This window comes from Gavialis gangeticus, unplaced genomic scaffold, assembly GCF_001723915.1.
Source record: "Gavialis gangeticus isolate Ggan-Ray unplaced genomic scaffold, GavGan_comp1, whole genome shotgun sequence".
Taxonomy (NCBI): domain Eukaryota; kingdom Metazoa; phylum Chordata; order Crocodylia; family Gavialidae; genus Gavialis; species Gavialis gangeticus.
This window is the reverse complement of record NW_017729033.1, coordinates 61,377,877-61,403,822: the sequence shown is the minus strand read 5'-3', so window position 1 is coordinate 61,403,822 and position 25,946 is coordinate 61,377,877. Positions and strand designations below refer to the sequence as shown.

General features: G+C 40.6%; 1 protein-coding gene across 5 annotated transcripts in view; it reads left to right on the top strand.

Moving 5' to 3' along the window:
• Positions 1-25,946, top strand: part of RBM47 (RNA binding motif protein 47) — a 197,543-nt gene that overhangs the window by 155,219 nt on the left and 16,378 nt on the right. For 2 of the 5 annotated variants that reach the window (XM_019526186.1, XM_019526182.1), the window contains exon 1: positions 11,232-11,336. The exons of the other annotated variants lie outside the window; for them this stretch is intronic. The gene's annotated coding sequence lies outside the window, so the exon portion shown is untranslated. Of the gene's footprint in view, positions 1-11,231; positions 11,337-25,946 lie in introns of those variants that run through there. 5 annotated transcript variants of the gene reach the window in all.

Below are 25,946 nucleotides of genomic sequence, written 5' to 3'. Positions count from 1 at the left end.
AGAGACTGAGGAACCTGGACCTCTTCAGCCTCTGCAAGAGAAGGCTGAGAGGTGATATTGTGGCTGCCTACAAATTCATTAGGGGGATGCAGCAAGGGATCAGAGATGCTCTGTTCACCAGGGCACCTCTTGGGGTAACAAGGAACAATGGTCACAAACTGACAGAGAGCAGATTTAGGGAAGATATCAGGAAAATGTCTTCATGGTAAAGGTGGCCAAAATTTGGAATGGGTTTCCAAGGGAGGTGATACTCTCTCCTACCTTGGGAGTCTTTACGAGAAGGCTGGATAGGCATCTGGCTGGGGTCATCTGACCCCAGCACTCTTTCCTGCCTAGGCAGGGGGTCAGATGCGATGATCTGTTGAGGTCCCTTCCAACCCTAGCATCTATGAATCTATGGAAGGGAGCAAGGGGCTACAACCTACAGAGCTCCAGGAAGAATGCTTCCTGTAGGGTACTGCACTCCTGTTCAGACCCCAGGTGGCACTGCTGTGCTCTGTCAGTCCTTCAGGCTTGCCTGAAAGCTTCTCTCCAAGAGGGATCTTCAATCAGCTTTTTTGCTGCTGTTGTTGTTTAATTTTTATGAAGGGCACATTTTTCTTGGAGGCTTTACAAACAGGCATTTTTACCCTGTTTTATTATGGACTGTCCATATATTTATCAAGAGTTGGCAACTGCAGTAGCAGCACAGTAGACTTGGGGTGAGGTGAGCCCAGGGCATGTGAGGTCCTACTATGGCACAAAGAATAGACAGGAATCTGTGCCCCGCTAAAGGAACGAAGTGCAGACTACATGGGAGTGAATCGTTACAGGCCAAAGGAATGGAATGGCTTCACCAGCCAGTCTGAACCTATGTTAATAGCTAGTGGCACACACTAGCTGATTTTACTGATAAAGCACACTTCTCCCCGAAGTAAAATCCTATAGACACCATCTTGCAATCCCCTGCCAGCTAGATGTGAGCTATATGAGACTCCTTTGCCTTCAGTGGCAGGATCCTTGTCCAAGATGTGTCTTTTGATGTGTGACTACCTTCCTGCATCAGCTTTTTTGCCAAAGGTGCCATCTGTGAGTGTCCCAGGTATTCTGATTGTAATGGTAATGGTGTTCATTTTGCTATGCATAAAACAAATACTGGCAGCTGAGAAAGTGCTTAATTTACAAGCAGTTAATCCTCTGTGTTTTGTCATTTTGGTAACAAATCACCGCAGCTTGTAACAGAATATAAGCTAGAACAGTGGTTCTCCTTTCCATACTGGGACCCATTTGCCAAGATTGATGGCTTATCGCGACCCATACCACTCTGGTCCTGCTGATGCCCCCCACCCTCAAGGCCCTCACCCCCAAGCCACAGCACCCTGACCTTGCTGGTGCTCCTTGCCCCCACCCCTGCTGGTGCCCCTCACCTCCAAGCTACAGCCCCACAGCCCTCTGCCCCTAGGGCCATGCTGGTGCCTCTCACTCTCGATCCACATTCCCCTGCCCCCCCCAGCCCTGTGTGGGGGGAGGGAGAGGGGTTCCCCAGCTGCCCCCATCCTGTTTGGGCTAGAGTGTGAGCAGTGAGTGTGAGCCCCTGCATGTATGAGTTCAGGCCCCATGCCACAAGCCCAGGCACGCAGCTCCCTACTGCAAAGGACCACCCTGCCTCCTTCTCCCACTGAAAGGCCAGGTGCCTTCTCCCCTCACTCCCCATGCCCTGGCACAGTTCCGCACCAGGCCACTGCCCCCAGTGCCAGAGAGACCCCTGGATGTCCATCCCCCCACTCCCCATACTTACCTGCGTCCAGTGGCTGGGGCTACAGCCATGACTTGGCCTCACTATGCTAGCCATATGCATCTGCCCATGCAGATACACGTGCACGCGCTACCTCCAGTTATCTCAAGCAGCCACTTGCAGGCTGGAACACTGCCAGCCTGCAAGGGGAAGCCTGCGCTTTCACGGGTTTTTCTGGGGACCTGCTTGTGACCCTTTCAAATATTCTTGTGACCCACTTTTGGGTTGTGACCCACCAGCTGCGAAATGCTAAGCTCGAAGACATGAAAATTAATAGATGTAATAAACACACCTTTCCAACATATTGAGACTTTTTTATTGGTAATATTTTTTCCTTGTGTAATTGAAGTTTATTTACATTACTTATGAAGAGGGAGGATAAATCAGTCAGCTTGAAGACAAACATTAGCTGTTTCCTTATCTGTCTCTCACTTTTTATTTAATATTCATATAAGAAAAGAATATACCTTTTGTACAGTTCTGTTTGTTTTTAATAAAATATTAATAACTGAGACAGGAATAATATTAGCAGTATACCCAGAAATAATGTTTGTAGCTAAAGGAAGCTGGCAAATATTTATGCTGTGGTGCAAGCCAGCAGGAGGGTGCATGAAAGAATAAAACAGTGTGGCATACTGATGTTCACACATGGAGTCTAAAGACCTCCTTTCAAATCCTCTTGTGTCCAATCCTTGTTGTAAAAGGAAAGTCTCATAGATTCCTGATTGTTTTCATATGACCTACAGTGAATGTAGGCTTCAGAAGAGTCATTTCTATCTTCAGCAAATACTGAACTGTAATGCATACCTCAGCCTCACCAAACACACCAACACACAACCTTAATAATGAACTCTCATCCCCCTGTGCTGACAGTTCAACATATTTAATTTTCATCAGATCCATGCATTTGGAAAGTTACTTTATCTTAATGTTGCTGAGGGGTAGATAGGAGTGCTGTAAAGGCCTAATCCTGAAGTTCTCATTCAGGCAAAACTTCCAATTTAAAGCAATGGCTGTTTTGCCCCTGATGGATTCTAAGATCAGGCCCATAATGCTTGTTTGTGGCTTGTCTGTGGAAGGGTTATGTATTGGAAACACATCTAGGGAGGTTCTGGCATAGGAAGAATGTAACATTCTGAAACAAAAGTTGAAGTGTGCTGCTGTGGGGATTCAAGGCTTATGCCATGTACTTTTCCTCTACGACGGGTATGATTGTATATTGTGCATGATATTGCCTTTGCCATGGCACAGTTGCATTTTAAAAATATTGAGTATAATAGTGACAATTTTGTGGTGGATCTTGCTAGTTTTTAGTTACATTAGTCACACTTCTGCCCAGAAGTGGTTCCATTAGTTTCAGTAGTAATACTGGGTTTTTGATGCTGCCTTAGGTAAAATCTTCAAAAGTGCCTTGGGGTTTATAAGACCTGTTTTTACAAAAGTGTTTTAGGACTCCTTGAGCACATCCCAGGACACAGGCCAGATTGCCAAAGGTTTTTAGGTATGTAAAGATGCAGATAGGCATGGCATAGGATTTTTCAAAACATCTAGCCAGATTAGGACTGTCTCCTATTGAAAGTAATGGAATTAAGCACTTAAAGTGTTTAACTCTTTAAAATCTTGTTAGGCACATATTTGTATGTTTAGATGCCTAAATAATTTTGGAAATCTAGTCTTTAGTGTTTCATTGATTCAGGCTCCTCAAGTATTTCTGAACTTTTGAAAATGTTGCCGTATACCAAAAAAAGGTAATTCATGTGCAAGGCACAGCACTTAGAAAAAGAACCCATAATAGTTTTCTGTTCATTGTCATTATTTTTATTCTTTTGGCCTCTTAACACACACTTAAGAGGCTGCTACTCTAAGAGGAACAAGATCAAATAAAGAATGTTGTCTGAGCCACAGCATTTGTATAAAATACATTTGAACTAAAGAACACACCTTCCAAAAATTGGCAGAGGGTATTACAGAAAAAGCATAGGTAGCCTTAAGAATCCATGGCTTCAAACTTTTCTGCAGATATTATCTTGTAATAAAAAATACAATACTATCATAACATCTTCAAATCTTACTGTTTCCAAGATACTGTATGCTGTGCAAAGAGCCTGATCCATATGGCATGGAGCAATGTTAATGAAGCTTTGAGAGAAAAGATTGTGCTATTTTGCCTTGTATTTCATAAGAGCAACATAGAAGAACATGTTATGCTTTTAAATAAAGTGATGTTGTCTCTTTAAACATTAAAATTGGCAAGGAAATGGTTCTGGAGACATGTAAGAACCTGTTCTACAGAAACTCAAAGTGACTTATCAAAAAAGGGAAAAGGCAGTTGGTACAAACTGGTAGTATCATAGCACAGCTGCTAACAACTCCTTTTTATAGATGTAAATTAGTGAGATTTAGGCACCTCGGAGAATTGAAGGGCAGGGACTTTGCAGATTAGTTTTAAAGCCGTATTTTCTGAGGTGAAATACTTCATCTGGAAAAATATTTCCTGCTTGTTCCACTAGAGTGTCTCAGGAGCTATTTAAGGTCTTTTTCAGCCAAAAAAAGAAACTCTTTTCCTGCTCACTTAATCTTCTTCTCTCAGTTCTTGTATCTGTAACAACCTCCCCCTGGAATGCCAGGCTGCTGCCCTATCGTCATGCAGATACCTCCTGAGACTCCTATTCATGACAGCAAGTAGCACCAATCCATAGCGAGATCCCAATTTATTCTTTGTTTAAAAATGTATCTAGTTTTCACCAAATTTTGTAGGAACATTTCTTTATCAGTGCGTTTCATGGCACTAAGCACATTACAGGCTATCAGCAACATATAGGAACACATGCATGTTGTATAGAAGGAACCGATGTAGGAAGCTTCCCACCACCTTAGTGCCCTTTCTATACCACAGTCACATCTACAGATTGCCCTACAATGTTGTAGTAACGCGTTATGTTGCCATACGGTGCGCTATGGTGACCGTGATTCTGCATGTCTACACATGATCAGCAGGTACGTTACTATAGCAGCATGCTCCCCAGTTATAGTGTGCCGCTATGGCGATGTAGCAGGGAAGTTTAAGCATGCGCCACCTGCACAGCACAGTAATTGCCCGTACTGCCTCTTCAAAAAGGAAGTATTAAAGCACAGTGCTATAGTAACGTCACCATACGGTGATGTGTAGACATGCCCCACAAGACAGATAGATACTTGGTTGGTGCAGGCTGTCATACTGCCACTGAAGCCACCTTTTAGCTTTTTCTTTAAAATTTCCAGTCATTGCAGACACAACTGTACCTCAAGAGCTGCAACACTGGTAAGAAATCCTTTAGGAAAATGACTTGATTTCTTCTTGACCTCTCAACTAATGAATGACTGCAATGTAAAGTCCTGTATAATTCCAGTATGGGTAAGAATGAAGGGTAACAAAAATGTTTAGGGGGCTGAGGCACATAACTTATGAGGAGAGGCAGAGAGCACTGGGTGTATTTAGTTTGGAGAAGAGAAGACTGAGGGGGATTTAATAGCAGCCTTTAACTATCTGAAGGGAGGTTCGAAAGAAGATGAAGCTAGACTGCTGTCAGTGGTGGCAGATGACAGAACAAGGAGCAATGGTCTCAAGTTGCAGCAAGAGAAGTTTAGGTTAGATATTAGGAAGAATTTTCTCACCAGGAGGGTAGTAAAACATTGGAACGGGTTACCCAGAGAGGTTGTGGAATCTCCATCCTAGGAGGCTTTCAAGACCTGGCTAGACAAGCTTTGGCTGGGGTAATCTATTTGGAGCTGGTCCTTCTTTGAGCAGGGGGTTGGACTAGATGACCTCCTGAGGTCCCTTCCAACCCTAACTTTCTATGATTCTATGAAAATCCCAGTATGGGGAGAGGCAAGTGTGGACTGGTCTAGCTAGAACTCAGGTCTGGTAGACTATGGCAGTTTCTCTGTTCCTGTATACATCTGTCCTGCAGTATGAGGAGGCACCTTGGTATACATCCAGAGGCATACATTTGCCTGCTCTGGATTTATGAGGAAGGTTGCTCCGTTAATCCAGCTGTTAATTGTTCACTTGGGCTGGGTTGTCAAAGGGAGCTGAATACAACATAGGCCACACCTGTCCCTTGTGTGGCTGTAGATGCTTGTGTATCTTACCCATGAGAGTTTGTTGGGGTGTGAGGCTCAGCAAGACCTTTGATTCTGATTTGCTCCTCTCCTGATTTGGCCTTCACATAACTGGAAATCATCAAGAAGATAACTTCTTTTTATTTGAAGAAAAAACAAAAATGGCTACATGTTTCTGCTTATCTTGCAATGAAATGTAACACTTACTGCTTTCAAACAGCAGAAGTAGGGAAGGATCAGTATGGAGACCCATTTGTTCTCCACAGCTTTCTGGGTGGGGGATGAAGTGTTTAGGAGTGAATGGTACAGAGACTAGCTATCCTGGTACTTGGACAGCCTAGTATTAAAGCATCTTCTCTGTGCTAGGTTATCATTTCCATTGTATTCCTGGCCATGATACATACCATATTTACTCTAATACAAGACAAGGTTCTATCCCCCATCAGCATGGGGACAAAAGCCCCTTGTCTTATATTCACATACAAAGAAACCACATTAAATACGCTGGCTATCATTAAACTGCTGCCCAAAGCCATATATGCTTAGTAATGGAAATCAACTATAGCAAAAGCTATGTTATCTGGCACTTTATAAACTGGAAAGCTCCATTAACGGCATCCAAGGGACACGGCAAAAGTGAAACTGGAAGTCCCACTTCCAGTTTTGCCACCACGGGCCAAGTTCTTCTTCTTCATTTCTTCGGCCCATGGCCCAGGGCAAAGTAGCCTGTGCAGGGCACCCTTCCCTGTCCCCCGGCACACTGATGCCAGGGAGTTCACCAGATGGTGTACATTTGATTAGCCGGCATATCTGATTAACCAGCATTCCCCATTCCTGGGGGATGCCAGATAACAGAGCTTTTGCTATATGAAGTTGATGAAATGCAGCCAACACTGAGCAAGACTATAAAACACGTGGTCCACATTGGGCAAACATACTGATAGGAGTATTAATTCTTGATAAGTTAAGTGTAGCCCCTCTAAATAAGATATATAGTAGTGCCCATTGCACTCAGTCCTGCTCAGCACCGACTCTTTTTTAAGTCATGGTGAGCCACTACATTGAATACATTTCAATTTCCTCTTTACTCCCACAGCTGAGCTGTGCCTTTCTTTCCCATCTCCACTGATTCCTGTTTCTTCACTAGCCTTAAATGTCTAGCAAACACCACCAAATGGAGCCCCGAACAGTTGACCAAAAAATCCCTCTGTTGACCCCTCTTTCAGCCTGCCACATATGAATAGTGTGGTCCTGCCCTCCATGAGGTGAAGCTGGACCAGGTTGCCCTGTGTTTCATCTGCATATAACAGGATCCCAAGCATCGTGACAAGAACACCTGGCTTGAGTCATGAGTGAGGGCCTAATTAGCACATGGATCCTTTGTGGAGGGTATCTAGAGTACACATATGTACTAAGCATTGCTGAGTTGTGGCATCACCATGGCTTGAAGTGCTGTTGACTATACCGGGGCTCAGCCCAATGAACTATATAGTAAATCATGAGCTTTTTGGCTTTGGACAAATATCATTTATAGTTTGTACTATATATAAGTACAAAAGTATTGCTTAAACATGTATTTATAGAGTACCTGTGCTAAAATTTGCAGCAGTTCCATAAAAGGTAAAATGCATCATTTCTGGATGAACTAACTGTATGGGTGCCTGTAGTAATTTGCCTATATGCAAGTTACTCTAGGTATGTTTATTTCAAGGTCAGTGTTTCCAAGTTTGCCCCTCACTTCCGTGTGCTCAGCAAGAACAGGGTCTGACAGTAAGTAGGGTTGTGGGGAGAGGAGTTGCAGGGGGAAAAAGATGAGGAGGCAGAGGACAAGAGGACTACCAGATCCCCCAGATTTATTTCCCCTGCTGTCACAGTGGGAGGAGGGATATATTTAAAGCATATCTCCAATAATTAGATTCAATACTTGGAAAATAATAGCAAATTTATTGATTTTTCCATGTATAGAATTGTAATTTGGGGTCATCTTATATTTGGGTAAATATGCCCCTATAACCAGAGATAATGTGTTAAGGAGGTCAGCAATATAGAGAACCCCCCCACTGGCAGGGAAATACACTAGGATGGGGATTTTCAAAGGAGGCAAGTGCCAATTTTCCATGAAAACCAGTGGTCTTGTTAATATATATATAGGCATTGAATTCTGTCTCGGGTTCCTTTAAAATCCCAGCTGAGGTGATCCAATAGCTTTCTTTCTATTCTACTAGTAATGATAACATCAGCTCTAAATACTGCCTAGCAACTCTGTTGCTTCACGTTTATTATTTAAATAACAGTCAGGGCATCTCCTGGAGATTAATGACCAGCTGGATCTAAAAGTAGAAAGGGAAAAAAACACAAGGAAGAAGGCATTTGATTTTATTTCATGGGAGATGCAATTTCAGCTGTTGTATGGAAGACATTTCTACAGAATTAATGTACCTCATATAAGCCTGTCCAGTTACTACTGTCATTGCTTTCTTTTCCATGAATATTATAGTAAATTTCCTGTATATTCAGATGCAGACAGGTTTTACTTGCTTAGCTTGAAGTTTACTTGAAGTTTATTGCTTATTGTTGAAGACATTAGGCAGTAAAAATAAAAGCTTTTTAAATATTTTTAGTCATCTGACAGAAAAATGTAAGGTTGGTTTAATTTAGAGAGTAAAATATTCTATACAAATTAGACTTTGCTGGAGCTCCACAAGTATGCCCTAGCTAAGGATCTCATGCTTCCATGGTATTCATCCGATACCTCTAGTTCTTCACTTCCCTACTTAGGACATTAAGTTTAAAGCATGGTTTTGACTTCTGCAGGAAGTAAGACCTCATAAATTCTAATCTCAACTCTGAGACAGACTTCCTCCATAGCCTTGGACAAGTCATTTGTTTTCTATGCCTTGGTTTCCCAATCTGCAAAGTGATACCAGTGCTTACCTACCTTACAATGGTAATTAATTAGATACTGTTTGCAATGAGTGAAACTTTGAAGATGAAAGGCATTAGGTGAGGATACGTGGCTTGCAACCATTATGGGCCAGGGATTTGCCTTTGTGTTTTATACAGTGGTTATCACAGTGAAGCCCTGGGCGCTACCACAAGTCTAATAAATAAAACCAAATGCCCAGAACACATTAACTGCAATAAAACATTTATGAGTGGTAGTGTACCTAATCACCTTCCCTGCCAGACCTCAAGTACACCCACAGAAAACATTTCCCTAGCTTACTGCTTTTCTCCTATCCCTGATTTTCCATCCTTCCTGGTCTCTTCCTTCTGCAGACTTCAGCTAATATCTTGTCTCCTTTTATCTATCTATTAAGTCTCCAGAAGACCCATATCATAAATACAGGCAATTATCCCTTTTCAGCAATGCAGCCCACTCTGAGTCACAATTAAGTCTCTCCTATAACTTCTCGTATTCTTATGGAAACTCTACATACAGAAGTACTACAGAGAAACAGTCACCTCAGTGGCAATGAGGTACTGATAGGTGTGTCTAAGGTAGTCATTCTTAACATTTTTAGATTCAACACACCTGTCATTAAGCTCAGGGATCCCCTCAGAAGATGCTAGCTCTTAGCTTTCATTTGTTTTTGGCTACAGAAAAATAATAGAGCAATGCTTGTATTGCAAAGAACTCAGAAAGAACACAAGTCAGAAACATTTTTGACACTGTAGATTCCTAGTTGAAATCCCTGGGTTTATCTTGTCAATCATGGGCAAGTGTTTGCACACCTAACACTGCTAATATTGCAATGTGCCCTGTTGCACCCTTGGAAGATCTCACAGCACGCTGGTTGAGATCACTGATCTAAGCTTTCCTAAAACAGCCTCTACCAAATCCAACATCATGACCTTGACAAATAAACAAAGGAAGAACATGGGTTTGCTGGTTTGAACTTTTAATCTCCAAAGAAAAGGAATGGATGCACCAACTAAAAAAAACCCCTATTGCAAACCTATTCTATAAGCAATGAAGGGTATATGTAGTTTATGGAGGTTTTGTTCAGTTTGGGGGGTATTTGCAGGGGCAGGTATTTGAATTGGAATATATTATATTTTCAGTTTGCTACAGTTGAATATAATAAAACATGGATGTGCTGTAGTCATGTACACTTATGATGGAATTCACAGTGCTTTCAGTATTTCATTGTTTCAAATTCAAGAAAGGAATCTAGTTAAGACCTAATTTATGGATAAAACTTTCCCCTTAAAGGTTTCTGTTTTTAAGACCCCAGGAATTTTATAAATTAATGTTCCCTCTTCAGAAACAAATCACTCTGTCTGACCCTTATATCAACACCGCTGAATATGTTTCAAGTCAGGATTCTCAAAAATAGTTACTGAGTTAAGGAGGAAACCCAAAATCTGGCTCTGCCTTTAGGAAGGATTATAATCTATAAATTAATTTTCATGCTACCATGTTTGTTTTTAGCTTTGTACAGACAGTCTCCCACTCCAGAAATAAATCAGGTTTCTAGGACATACTTTTTCCTCCTTTTCCTACTCTCTGGTTGCGCTGCCAGCTGAACCGACAAACTCAGTATCCAAAGAGTGTTTCATTTTGGTTCCTTAACTGCTTGAAAAGGTGTGTTATTTACTTTACCTAAGTGCTTCTGGGGCCTGGTGTTCCGTTGTTATGTACAAACCATTTTTACTGTCATGAATCATGTTTTACCGCCCCTTTGCTTTTACTTCTGTACCAGTTTTTTTTCCTTCCAAGCAAACACATTTAGAGTTCCGTGTTTCCAACAGAAATCGTCTGAGCCAGGTATTCGCCTTTAATTATTCTTTCATTCTTAATGCTTCCAAGATTAGCAAAAGTACCTTTCACTGGTTGTATTCCAGTTGATTTTTATTTCAGCTAAAGGTAAACTGACTAAAAGAAACTAAAATTTTTTTGCTAAACAAGTAGAAAGAGGAAGATTTGACTGAAAACATCACACTGTCAAGTAAAATTTGCCCTTTCTTTATCTTATCTATTTTGAGTAACACAAGCTATTTGCACAACGCCTTGTGCTAGGAAGAAGTTGTTTGTACATGATTCACTCCCTTTTGCAAGTTTCAAATTTTGAGTGAAAAGTTTTCGGTTAAATTCCTCCTGCCTGTGAAAATGTCAGCACTTCTCCCCTCTGTTCTTCCCCTAAGGTTAAAATTGGACCTCCCAAAATCCATTAGTCACAGCTAGTTTTCTATTAATTTTCAAACTGCTTGTGAGAGCCTTCTGCATCTGGCCATTCTAACATCCCCTTTTCTTTCTGTCCCACCCACTCAGCCTCATTCCAGGTGCCCTTAACAAATGACTTCCAAGGAATTTAAATGGCTAAAACTCATTGACCAATAAAAAGATGCATGTACTGTATAACATTGTTACACAGTTCTAGTGATTAGAAGGAAAGGTTGCTCAAGCAGAGGTGCTAGTTCTATTGACCTGTTGCATTAAGATTTCAGGATTGCAGAGGTAAGGGAAACGTTATTTGTTACCTAGGGTTTTTGGTTTGGTTTGTGTTGGTAAAGCAATGGAGACTCAAACTGTTTCATTAGCCAAGTATTAAATTTGTTTTTTCCTTAATTCAAAGGGCTTCATAAGTTGCACAAGTAAGAAACTATTATTTCTAAACATGTGCAATAACCTCAGCAAACAAATGCCTAAAAGAATTCCGTCACCTGACAAAATACGTATCAGAACTGTTAAAATGAAGACTTGTATGTTTAACCTTCTAAACTGTTTCTACCTGCATAAATTCCGGTTCTAAAGGGTCACCTCCCATTAACTTAACTGAATAAAGTCAAAGGTATTAATTTGCATCCTTCCTACCTGTTGTTTAAAATGGGTCTGATCCTGCCACCGTTCTTCAGGTTGATTAGTACTTGATTCCTATCTTTTGAAAGGAATTTAAACAGAAGCAAGTCCTATATGTGCCGTGTCAGCTTGAGACAGATACGTTTGGGTTTCTAGATGGATGGTAGCTAGGGGGATGTGCCATGATTATGAATACTTACGAGTCTATGCCATTCTGCTTACTGAAGTGTTTGATATTCTGGTGTTGAGAAGATGGAATTCTAAAACCATTTCATTCATATTTCACTTATGAAACGTGTGTGAAATGTTTGAAACTTGTATATTGTATGCAGGAAAGTTGTATGCAGTCAAGGAAAGCCAGTCTTAATCTGAGCACCCTAGAAAGAAAGTTTTTTGAGTTGTCTTCACATTAATTATGCTGTCTGAGGCGACTGAGCTCACAAATGCAAAAAATTAGTTTGATCAATTTTTGTTTCAAGGAAAGGAGACCCTAGTTTAAGATTAAGGTAAAATATTTCTCCTATTTAAATCAGTGTCAAAATTCCTGTGAACATATATGAGAAGGAGGGTTGGATCCATTAACTTGAATATGATGGTGTTCTCCTCTAAATAAAGTGTGATGGAAGATGTGCTCTGAAATGCATATTTGGCCCCATATTTTACACCCAAATCTGTCATTGAAGTCAATGGGAGCCTTTGGGCATGCAAGGAGTTGAAAATTCCTTCTCTTCTATAAAGCTTCCTGGTAAATTAGGCCTGGACTTGGTGGGAAAAAGTGTGTATTTTTTCAGTCATGTTCAGTCCAGCACTGAAACCCCTTATATCAGTGGTTTTCAATGTCTTTTCATTTGTGAACCCCTAAACAATTTTGAATGTAGGTGCGGACCCCTTTGAAGTTTCAGTGTTGGGTATTCACGTACTTTCAACTGATCATAGTCGTCTTTTGCAGACCCCTTAGACACAGTATGTGGACCCCCAGGGGTGCACAGACCACAAGTTGAAAACCACTGCCTTATACTCTCAGCAGGTATGAAAACATTTTAGATGGCTATGTTGCATCCAAATATCCCATCCAGCCTTAAAAGCTTTAAGAGAGTTTATTAATCAAGTTAAGCCAACATGATTGAGCTAACACAATTGCAAAGCATACCCATTTTGTTCATCAAAGCAAGGCCTTCAGGGTGTCTATCAAAAAGTCAATGCAATTGACTTGGGGAGGGGGGTTCCATGTTTTTATATGGTTTTTGCACTTTATAACAAATTAGATCATGTGCTGTATAAAAATAAGTAATGTTACAGGAAGAGGAGTTTTGCTAATCTTTGTGAAGTGGTGACTTTCCATATTGTATTTCAGTTTAGAAGCACTCATTCGATGAACCAAATGTTTTACCTTTTTCTTCATCATTAAAAAGAAAGGGTTAGTGAAACGTGAATTTCAAATGGCATCTGCCTTTCCTCTTGTTCCTCTCCTAGGCCCAAGGCAGACTTATTTCAAAATCATACACATTTTTACCAATGTATTCTCACGGACTTAAAATGTCTTGATCAAAAAGAGTGTTCTTGCCTTCTCAGAGAGATCCTACCCCAGTTAAGCTTTTTTTTTAATTGATAATATTAACCCTGGGTAGGGGTTACAAGTATGGGCAATCTCTTCCTTATACTTGTAAACCCTGTTTCTCAATTTCAATCAGAGGTTCAAAGGTTTGCACAAACTTCTCAGATCAGAGGTCAGGCACAAATTGCTGCACTTTGCAGCTCAGTTCTGCCGATATGACAGAATTTCACAGTTATGATGATTGCTTTTTTCCCCCTTCTGCACACAGGCAATGCCAGGCAGTTAACAGCCTGATCTGTACAAGTCAGCCATTGGTACCTGAGTTTAATGAGTAACTAGCTGGTACTTTAGTTTCAGTGGTGCAAGGTGCATGTTATAAAAGGGGTCAAATGTCAGTGCACAAAGGAAAAAAAACCTGCTGCAGTTAGTCTCTAACTAAACCAAATGCTTGGAGTTTAATTTGCTTTTAAGAATGAGCATTCACATCTGCTGATGATCATTTTTTTGAGCTGAAGAAAACATTTTGGACTATGTTAGGTTTTGTATTACCCTGCTCTTTGTAACCCCACACAAATCAGAGCTGCATGGTGGCACCCCTGTCATTGTTAGTATTCATGTGATAAACAAGAAACTATGAGAAACGATCAAAGCAAATCTCAACAAGGGAAAAACATTGCAAAAGATTAGAGAGAATTTAAAACAATTCATGCTTTTTATAAATACAAAATTAACTAAGCAAATAGGCTTTCTACTGAGAGTCAGGACAATGTTATGTTTAATTCAGGGCCTTCCCTAGCAACTAACTGAAGAACCAGGTCACAAATGCTGAAAAAAGTGTCATTATGGAAGATCTATTTTAGGCACTTCTGATCCTGATGTAATCACTCTTCAGTGAATAACATTTTAGGATCATAATCTGACAATATAGTAATAGTAGGCTAAATTATACCTATATTAACATCCATAACCAACTCCAACTGATTTCCAAAGACATATTCAAGGACAGAATTTAGGTCAGTGTGTTTTATGTAGGGTGTTTCTTCCAAAAAGGGAGGAGTGAACTGGATGACCTTTTGGTTCCATGTTAATCTTTCTTTTCCCCTGTTTTCTGTGTGGTGGTTTAAAAAACAGAAACAGAACAGTTTAAGAAACAGAAACAGAACAACCTTAAGCTTGTAAGTCAAGATCTAAATTGCTGTTAAGTACACGCAGGTTCGTAGTCCAAAGTGAAAGATTACCTCCCTTCCTGGAAAGATTTTCTTTCTTTAGGCAGAAATTTGTAAAGAGGGCATGCATATCTATCTTACATTCTTTTACAGGAACACTGGTTTTGCAATTTTCAGAGTAAATGTACTCTTTAAAAATGATTTTTGTATGTTATTAAATCCTATCCATCTATTTGTAAAAACTTGCAGCCTTTTGAATTGTCACATTGTATACTTTATTTTGCAGCAGTAGTATGTTTTCTTAACTAATGAAACTAGTAAGAGAATGCACTGATATAAAATAGGTTGAACTAAAGGAATTTGGGATTTTTATGGCATATGTCATAAACATGGGCCTATGTGGGAGTGATAATGAGCATCCTCAACTCTCATTGCCGTGACATTACAGCCTGCTTCAGGAACAGTAGACCTACAAAGCTAAATCCTGGTCTCACTGAAGTTGCTAGAGTTTTGTAATGAGCTCCACCTGCCTAGAAAGACCAATCTTAGATAAAAACAACTGTTTAACATCTATGTTACACAGTATTTTAGATAGTCAGAATATGGTTCTGAAGGACTTGCAATCAAATGTATTATAAGGGGAAAAAATTGTGGCATGGGTTTTAGGTGTGGGAGAATTTAATAATGGTTTAAAGCTCTGGCATATAGGTATCAAAGAGTTTTTATCATGGTGCATGTTACACACGGAGGTTCAGTTTCTTTTTCATCTATAAGGCATCTAAGTATGATTCTGTTTCACCCTGAAAAACTGTTAATGTACCTACTTTGTACCACACCACTTATGTCACAAAAAACAACAAGCAAGAGGAAGACCCATTACCTTTTGCACCAACTGTTTTTCAGAGATTTGGGCAGGACAGAATAGAATTACACCCAAGTCCACCTAAGCATCTAATAGGTGGAAAATGATCTAGCTCCAGGAAACCTGGACTCACTGATTTTTTTTTTTTTTCTTTGGGCAAGTGTCCTGTGCAAATGACATCAGAGTAGCTGTCAGTGTAGGATCCCCAAGCCTACATTTTTTGCCATTAGGCTACCAGAAAATAAGATCAACCCATTAGCAAGGCTTATGCCTGGTAGCAGGATCAGGTCCTAAACTTCTGGCTAGGGACAGAAGTTACACATAAACTGGTTTAAGTGATCAGAAACAGGTTTAAATCTGTAACAGAACAGAAGTTCAGTGCACTTAAACTGCTTTTAAAATGGCTGAAGCTGGTTGAACTGATGACAGTAGTGATCCCCAGCAGCTGCTTTCAAACATGGGGAAGACTAAGGTCTCAAGTACAGCCACATAGGGATGCCTCAGAGCAGGGCCATTGAACTGGTGGCTTGTGGGCTGCATGCAACCTGTCAGGGTTAAACTGCGGTGTCTGACCTACCCAACTGCTGCTCTTCCCATTGCTCTGGTTGCATGTGCAGCAGCTGAAAGCTTTGGACTCCCCCTCTTGCCTGTGCTTCCTGCCCTGCCCTGGGGTGCTGAGAAAGTCATGGGATGGGGCACAGCACAGTGTGGTGTGGTACAGCAGAGAAGCCAATGCTCAGAGAGCTAAAGGTAGGGCTGGGGCAACTGCACCCACCCACGCATGGTACAACCATGGTGAGGGGAAGTGCCCATGTGCCTGATACAACAGGAGGGGGAGAAGAAGTGCTCACATGCCCAGTGCAGCAGGGAAGAGAAATGTCCCCACGCCCAGTGCAGGGAGTGGGGAAGCATCCATGTGCCCAGTGTAGCAGGGTGTATGGATTGCCCAGGTGCTTAATATAGGGTGGGGAAGCACCCGGGAAGCCCATGGCCCTTAGCCACAATATGTGGCCCCCAGCAGCATGGTGCATGGAGTGTTCCTGGCTGCTAAGAAACTGGACAGGCCTGCCTCAGAGCATCTTCACTGGCATTTTTCTAAGCCTGGAGGCTGTGCATGGGAACAGTGTGTCAGGATGTAGTGTAGACATGTCTGATGACAAACGGGCTCTCTGATAAAAGTATTAAATTAATATAATAATCTGATAAATCTCTGCATGGATTCTCTAAATGAAGTTAGTTCAGTTTTTCAGCTGTTATGTCCAGTTACACAACTTGGTCGGGTCCTGGCCCCAATCCATAGATAGCAAACAGCAGTGTGTTTAAAAAAAAAAAAAAAAAAGTGAAATACAATGTTTATATGATGAAAGTGAGAATGTTGTGATACTTAGTGCAGAAGTCTAGGTACCCAGCTTCTCTTTACACTTGTTTCTTTACAAATATATTAGCACAAACCATTAGCCTTCCCTCTGCGATGCTAGCTTTACTAATGTACTTGTATAAGTTTAACAACTTAAATTTAGAGCATAAGATCTGATACCACTTTCCTTGAAATCAGTTGCAAAACTCCTATTGCTGGGACCTTGACCAATGTACCAATAGTTACAGACATGTATTTAGTAGAGGTGAGAATTCCTGACCCCACCCTGTGAAAGTTGAAAGTTTGGAGAATCCTCCAGCCCTGTAAAATCTTTCATGACTGAAGGAAAATAAGAAAATTCCAGAAACAAGAGAGAGTAATACAGTTTCTCTCTTAGCTTCAGTAGTAACACCTGTTTATGTATTAAACTGTATTATGGGAGTGTGTTGCAGTGGGGGTATACAGGTTATCATATATAACAAGATGTCATTTAAATGAATTCCACTGGTGCAGAAATCACAGTACATGAATTTTCTGACATGTCCCCTTTCAAACCTGAGAAAATAATATATTTTTGTAGGTTTATGTGCTTTTCCCTCTCACGGGACAAAGTTTCAACCTATAAAGCAAGTACTTAAAATATATATGTCCATGTTTCAGTTTTTAATATATCCTAGTATCATCATGGTGTCTCTGCAGCATAAAATGCAGCCTTTTTATTGTGAAAACAATCATTCCTGCTGTTGACCATGATGGTTGGTACATACTAGACCTTAATTCTTCCTTTTCTATTGATTCATGTTGGCCTTTGCTTCTGTAACCTCATCCTCTCTGGCCTTCTCACGTCTCCCCACTCACCTCTACATCAAAAAAGGGAACAGAAATCATTATCATCTTACATGATTAAGACTGCTCATGTGCCTTCACTGGCTTCCCTCTTTTTCTCCATAGCAGTGGAAATCTTCATAAAATTCAAGGTTCTGTGCAGCTTTACTACCACCTACCTCTCGCATCTTGTTCTGTTCAATCCTCTCTCCATTTGTTTCCTCCTCCTCCTCTCTCACCTATGTGACTTTTACAAACCTTTGTCATATTTAGACCAGCCTCCTCATTCCCATGTACCAAGTGCTCTTCCACTCATTCAAATCCTGCTTACAGTGACTTCCCTTTGCTAGCCTCCCAAGCCTGACCTTCTCTCCTACAGTCTGCTCACCTACTTACACTGCTTCTTAATAATTTGCACTGTATATTTCTGAATTATGCCCTCTCCTTTTCAAGAGCAGAGAGCTATCATTTTACAAGTTTGTGTATGTGTACCTATGCCATTCTATATAACAAAATAAGAGGTGCTATATAGACACTTCCTTCTTCATCAGCCAACTTTAACACCCATCAAAGTCAGTGGGATTCTCCCCATTGAACTTGGAAAGGGGTTGAATAGAGCCCTATGCCCCTAATACAGTAAGGTTATCAATCCTTCCCTGGGGGCTGGGGGTGGGGGAGAGGACGGAGCCTCTTAAAAATCACTTAACCTTGGATTTCATTTTATGAGTTTCTTTTTGGGGTGATTAGCCAAAGAGACTCACAGGGCCTGGTAATCAGCTTTTACACCACCGTGGGGGGGAGAGGGGGGGAGAAAAGCAGACATAAAATACAACCATATACAAGTATGACATACTTGAATCCAGTGTGCATTTACCTGGGGGGGGGTGGAGTTTATACACAAGTACACTTTACGTTGCTGTAGGTATTGTGTCTGCAACTTCTGTAGCAATTATCTGTTCAAGGCAAAAAGTATTTCCTGTTCCCCTGTCACCTTCTAGCAAATCACAGTATTATGATATCTGCATGGAATTCCCAACTCTCAGCTGACCCACTTGTTTAAGGAATAGGCTCTCTCTACACTACAGATTCAAGTTAAGGAACTGAGTTGCAATAAGATACTTACTCTCTTGTCTGCTTACAAACACGGAGCACAATGGTATATGTCGCAAGAGTTCAGGAGACTGGGCCACAGTATTGTTCAACTATAAGTAGGCTGAACTTTAACTGTGCTTAAAAATTTCATAGCTAGTTTTGAGGCCCAACAGCTTGCAACCAGTTTCTCTTGTATCTGTATCTGTAGTACAGGTAGGTCCCTCCTGGGGCCAGAAGTCTCACCCTTCCACAGACATAGTAGACCACAAGTGCTTATTTATTAAATCAAACCCAAAATGAATGCTCATATTCAGTCTCTGGTTTTGTCATTGCATGACAAATAATTTTGATAAGGAATGAAAAGAAGCAAAACTGCTCTAACTGCAAATGTGCAAATAAGGTGTAATTTTAAGCTCTCTAAATGAAACAGTTCTGTGTCCATTACACTATTTCCTATTAAAGGTTTAACTTCATAGTTATTTTCTTATCAGAAATCTTCAGACAGGTACACTATTATCAATAACAGCACTGTCACTGAATTGTAAATATCCTACTGGCAGATGCTGGGGATTCTCCAAATAGATTCTGATTTAATTTGTGTTACTTATTACACTGATTATTACATATAATGTAATATTTTATTCACATGTTGGGGAAAAATGTAATTTAGCCTTTTTTGAGAATCCAGTAGGAGAGGTATTTTAAAAACCTTTTTGACTTCCTCTTCAATTGCAATGGTGCTTTCATGGCTACAATTAAATTTCAATAGCTGGACTACTGTGGACAAATAATTTCAAATCAATAAAATGAGGCTACATCTAGCACTGTAGCTAATGTTTTAACATGCTGTCATGATAGAAGACCCTTTGTAAAAAGTCTCTTTGAGTCTCCATTTATATCCACAAGATTTGCAGTCTGATGCAAAAGTGTGGAGTTTTCCTACAGCAAACAGGGTGGACATGTTTTCAGTTATGTCAATTGCATGATCTTATTATGCATTTTATGCACTCCATCATAAGAAATGAATTTTAGAGTTTAAGGTAGAAGTCACTCAGTGATCAAAATGACCTTTGCAAAACTAATAGGATTGGTCTTGGCACTTAAAATGTTGATTAATATTGGCTTTCCATGATGGGTTCACATATAGCAAGCATGGCTAAATTCTGTCCTGGTTTCTTGTGGCTAGGGACAGACATTGCACATAAACCAGTTTAAGTGATCAGAAACTGGTTTAACCCTGAACAGATGTTCAGTGCACATAAACCAGTTTGAAAATGGCTGAGACCAATTTGAGATAAACTGGTTGAATGTAGTATCAGATTTAACTGATTTGGGTCAAACCTGTTTATGCAATGTCTGTCCCAGACCCCTTGCTAGTTTAAGATAAACCAGACTCCCCCAGCATCCCAGCATGCTCTCTGAGCTGGGCAGGGCTCTCTGCTCTGCCACAGGGCTGGCCCCTCCCCTCTGCTCCCTAGCCAGAGCTCTGGCAGGGACTGCAGGCATAGAGTGTCTGCCTGTCTTCTCCCTGCTAAGCAGGGATTATTTCCCTCCTCCCTCCCAGGCCCTCTGCCTTATGCGGACACCTCAGCATTAGCTGGCAGACCACATGCTGGCTACAGTCTGTGCTGTGGGAGACAACAACAGCAGACAGGCTTTTTGAGCTAATCAATGGGTAGCTTAATGTTCTTCCTTGGAAAGCTGTTTAAGAAGGCTTTGTTTTCTTAATGGATAAACACTGAGATAGGGGTGATAAACATTCCCTGCTGGGCTGCTTGGAAGGGGGGGGGGGGAGTAATAGGACCATCTTGCCAGGGTCTGGCAACTCTCCCCCACCCCTCAGCTCAGCACTGTGGAAGTGTAGGGAGGGCTGCTGTAGTGCCCCTTGGCTTCTAGCCTGAGCCACTGCAGGCATGTGCCTGCATTTCTCCAGACCAGAGGGAATGTGTATGCTGTTGCACACTGATTCAATCTAGGCAGGCTAGACTAACCTGCAAAGATTGAATCAGTTCAGGCTCAGGCTTTTTGAATGTCTGTCCCCAGCCTGTATGTTGATGGTGACTCGGAGCAAAATCACTAAGATCAGCGGCATGACTGGCACAAGTGACAGTAGGGTTTGATTCAGAATTTCTTTCTCTTAATTAGGACAGGAATAATTATGTTTATATGTAGGAGTTGGGTAATCAGCCACCTTACATGATGCTACAAAATCAATCATGGACAGAATAAATCAGTATTTGTGACATTGGTTTGTCTATGTAGTAGTGGTAAATTGTGACAACTTAAAGAACTGGGCAAATTAAGTCACCTAATTATGAGTGTAAAAGCTATATACATACTGGTGACTTGACAGTGGTGGGAAAAGAGGTTCAGAAGAAAAAGGAAGAGAGATCTTAAGCAGCAGAATGGTATTCATTCACATACACCTATATTGCATCATGTCTCACCTTTGTTCCCTTGCAGCCCTTTTTTCAGGATGCGCCACTCCCTGAAAACTGACAGCTCTTTTTATTTGATATTTATGTCCCTCCTACTTCCTCTAGTTGCCATATCACAGCCAACATCATTTTATGCACAGTTTTGCATGAGAATTCTTTCAGAGTCCCACATCAATGTTCCTTAATCTTCAGCCATATAGACAGCATACCAATAACTGAGTTGCAGTCACTTACATAGATGAGACAGCTATTCAACCAGAATGGTTGATTATGAGCAAAGCAGTCCCCCAGAGACTTTCCAAGGCTGACTGCATATAGTCTCTGCAGAACCCCTGGCTTCTGATTACCTGGGCGGTGAGAGTCCAGGATAAGGAGTACAACCTAAGTTTCCAGCATAGAGATCATCAAGTAGGCCTTAGATCCAGCCCAAACAAAGCTTGTTTTGTTTTGTAACATGTTTTTTAATTTTAAATGGAAAAGATGATTAGAATAGGGGAAGAGGGCATAAAAACATTATCAGTGGAAGGCCAGGACTAACAGAGCTTAGTGTCCTTCTCCCCCCCAGACTTTTCATAGTGGCCGATGGCAGCAGCAGCACCATGACACCGCTATTCTGCAGTGCCTGGTGCTGCTTGGCATAGTACTAGTGCGCACCAGCCCCACAATGGCCCTGCAGGAGGGAGGGGCGGGGCTCAGGCAGGGCTCAGACCCCCCCCCATATACTTTTCCCCTACCATTTATGCATAAAAATGGAAACAGAGACTATAAATGCTATATATGAGCAGAGTTAAAACATGCTATTAGATGATTGCCTTAAGGTCAAGGCACCCTTGAAGTCTGGCTTTGCCGTCTCGCTCTGCACAGAGTTCTTACGTGGCCTTGGGCAAGTGACATTATTCACTGATTCATAGATGCTAGGGTCAGAATTGGTGGGAATGCTCAATGCTCATTGGTATGGCTCAATGTTTTGGTTCAAGAATGGGATAAATACTTATTTACTTGAATAGAAGATCACCACGATTATAAGATGCCCCCTAATTAGATTCTATATATGGAAAAGTATAAATTTGTTATACTTTTCTGGGTATAGAATCTAATTATTGGAGGTTTGCTTGAATTTGTCCCTTTCCAACTGCTACAGCAGGAAAAACGCATCTGACAGGTTAGGTAGCCCCTTTGCTCTCTGCTTCCCCCCAATTTTTTCCCCTGGAAGCCCCCTCCCCTTCTCCTTACTGTTTGACTCTGCTCTCCCTGAACAAATAGAAGTGAGGAGTAAATTTGAAAACAGTAACCTTGAAATTAAACAGAGCACTAGTATTTTGCATATATTACCCATGCACTTAAGTTCATTCAGAATTGATGCATGTTACCTTTTCTTTGAAACTGCTGCAAGTTTTAACACAGGTACACACTTCTGAATAGTTTTAACATCTGCTTATATGTAGTGCAAACTATGCATGATATTAGTCCAGCGGTTAGCAACGATTTTGGGTAGAGTGCCAAAAGCACCCACAACCCCAACTTGTACAATGTTTGTGTGCCAGGGGCAGACAGCAAAGGAGCCTAATCCTTGTTGTGGCAGTATAGCCCTGGCCCTTTCTCCAAGGTACATGTGCTAAGCAAAATGCCTTCTCATGGCATGCTGAGAGTTGCCTACCCTTGTATTATTCCAAAGCCAAAGGCTTGTGACTTACAAATAGTTCATTGAGCTGGGCCCCACCAGAGTCGACAGTATTTAAAGCGACAGTGACTCCACAGCTCAGCACTGCTCAGTAAGTGTTTGTACTCCAGATACCCTGCCACAAAGGATCCATGTGCTTATTAACCCCCGACTCAGGACTGCAACTGGGTGTGCTTGCCTTGAGTCCTAGGATCCTCCAAAAAGTCGCACACAGATTAGGCACAGGGCACCGGTTCTGGCTTCACCTTATGGAGGGTGGGGTCATGCTAATCATATGTACCAGGCTGAGAGAAAGTGTGACAGAGGGAGTCTGGGTGAACTGTTTGGGGCTCTGTTTCAAGATATTTGCCAGATATTTAAGGCTGGTGAAGAAACAGGAATCACTGGAAATGGGGGGGAAAAGGTGCAGCTCAGTTATGGGTGTGAAGAGGAAGTCAAGTGTATTCAATTCATGGCTCATCATGACTTAAAAAGATTTGGCACTGAGGGGGGCTGAACACAATGGCCTCTTCTCTGTGTTTTATTCAGGAGGGATACATAACCTATCCTTGTTGTATGTTTATAACATTGGTTATCAGTGGTGCTTGTGTGGCAGTGTTCATGTCTTTCACGTGGGAGACCTGGGTTCAACTCTCAGCTGAGGGAACTTGGGGTGAGTTAACAAGTAGCAAATCTTCTGAAAAAGGAGGGGGTATTGTGCTCTGACAAGGGTTGGAGTTCAGGAGGTTGTTTCAGACCTGTATAGGATAGACTAAGGGACAGCTTCTGTTGTCAGAAAAAGTGGGTGAGGGCTTTGTTAGTACCTTTCTGTTAAGTATCAATGTGTGAACCTGTAGTTATGTAAGAAGCAAGGGTAAGATGTTCACTGAAGAACACTGGAGTTTTAAGCAAAGTGAATGAGATGTTGTTTATCATGTGAGTATTATGTAATTTCTTGAAACTGTATTTGTATTCCCTTTGTGAGGCTTCAGGTGGGGTCCTTTTTAAATCTGTTTGATATTGCCTGTTTTCTAATAAAATGTTTAAAACATGTTTATAACATCTTGTATTTGAGTAAATATGGTACTTACTTATTTGATAGAAATGTTATATTAAGTCTTTCATAACTGTTGGTAAGGGGCACAGATACTATGGTGATGAACACCATGTGGGTATACAGGTAGGTAGGCAGGTAAAATTATTCTTCAAATATATATGAGTCCACTTAAAATAAAGGAGCTTGTTTTATTGTTTTTAAAAGTGCAAAGTATTTTGTATTTTTGTGTTATATGACAGAATTGTAGCAAGTGTGATTTTAATACATACCCACATAATTAGTCCCCCAAAAACTAATTAACTTATACAGACTGCAGTTAACAATGCTATGAGTTAAAAAGTTATTTTCTGAATGAACCTTAGTCATTTGGAAACTAATACATCCTCCTCTAGAGATGAGAAATGGAGATTTTCTATATCAAAGACTATTTCAAGGTGTAAATTACATTTGCCTCTTTATATGGAGAGCCATATTAATCATTCTTTACAGAAACAGAGACTCATTCCAACCTACTGAATCTCACTCTGTATATATACAGTATACATGGTTACAATGGTAATCAATAATTAAATAGGTTTTCACAAACTGCATACCTTGAGCTGTATATTTCAGAAAGATGAAACTGTTTTGAAATGAATATTCTGCATGAGATTTTTTTTGTTAACCTGAAGGTGAAGGGATAAAGATTTGAGCAGTGTTTTTGCATGATAGAGCAATAACAATGAGTTAATAACAATGCAAAAAGGTGCATTATGTGTTTTTTTCCGGTGTAGATAGATGATACCCAAAGTTTGTAAGGATTTCAATTATGTCATATGACTGGCAAGCATCAAATATAAATTTAACTGAGCAAAATATAATTATACAGGTCAGATTTTGGTCTTAGTTACTGTACACCCATGAAACCCTTTTTTTAAAGTTAAAGAAATTGCACAGATATAACTGAGCAGAATTTGGCCCTAAATATCTGAGTTACACAAGGAATGAATTAAAATTAGTGTTTACATAAGGCCTTTAATAATTTACTATAGTAATCTGCATATAGTAGTTATGCTAGTAAATATTAGTCATTAATCCATATTATTACCCAGGAATACTGACTGAGACACTGAGGAACTTTGTTTTCAGAAGTACCATGAGACATTTACTTTCAGTGTGAACTGCCATATGAAACCCCTGCTTACTGTTTTTTCTGCACAATGTAAGCTCTAACAATGCAGAACATGCACCTCACTCATCATCACCTGGGACTGACATAACAGTATGAACATTTGCAAGTAAACCACATAAGAACTCTGTGGCAGATTCTCTTTGTTCCCATACCAGCAAGAAAGGAATCACATAGTTTAGTGGTACCTACAACTTTCTTCCCAACAGGCAGCATCACTGAGCCATGCAGATACATAACAAAATTATTTTTATCTTACAATTTAACCTAATTATATGACACCAGCAACTTGTATTTGGGTTCCTTAGTTTTCTGAAACTGGGATGCTAAAGCTCTTACTTGCCAATGGGTGGTTTATGCAAAGGTTAGGATGTTGTTTTGGCAAACTAGTTTTATACAAACAAAATTAGATTTTTGGAAACTTGTCAACGGAAACAGTCTATTTTTATATAATTGAAGAGTATTGTACAGTGTAAAATCAAAGCAAAGTCTTTCTTTTTTAAACAAAAAATGAAAGAATATGATACTGGTAAGCTCAAAAGTGAAACATTTCAACCTCATCACAGCCCTTTTGAAAAACGTCTTCAATTTCAAAAATAGAAATGATTTTTTAAACAAAACCACCACAGTCTTTTAGTTAAGCCAAATGATATTTTTCAACAGGAAAAAAAAGCTGTGTGGATGAACACACCCTTGTGAACACCACCTTTGCTTTAGCTGTTATAGTGACCATAGTTACTGTGTTTTGTGCTGAACTCAGTGCTGTCAGCATGCATATTAGGTGTGGACTGAGCACCCTAATCAGAGAAAGGAGGAGGATAAAATATCTTCGTATTTTCACCCTCCAACACTTATAAATGCACACCTCTATTTCCTTTTTTTATGTGTAAATACCAGCAGCAGAGACTCTTGACGATTAGTTAGGGAATATTTCTGAGGCAAGAAGAAACAGAAGACAAACACAAGGTCACAAATGCTGATTTTAAACCTTATAGTTTCCAAAGTGATACATTAGGTAAGGAGCATGTACTAAATGCAGGCTCTAGCGACTGTCATCATAGAATCATAGAAGTAGGGTCAGAAGGGAC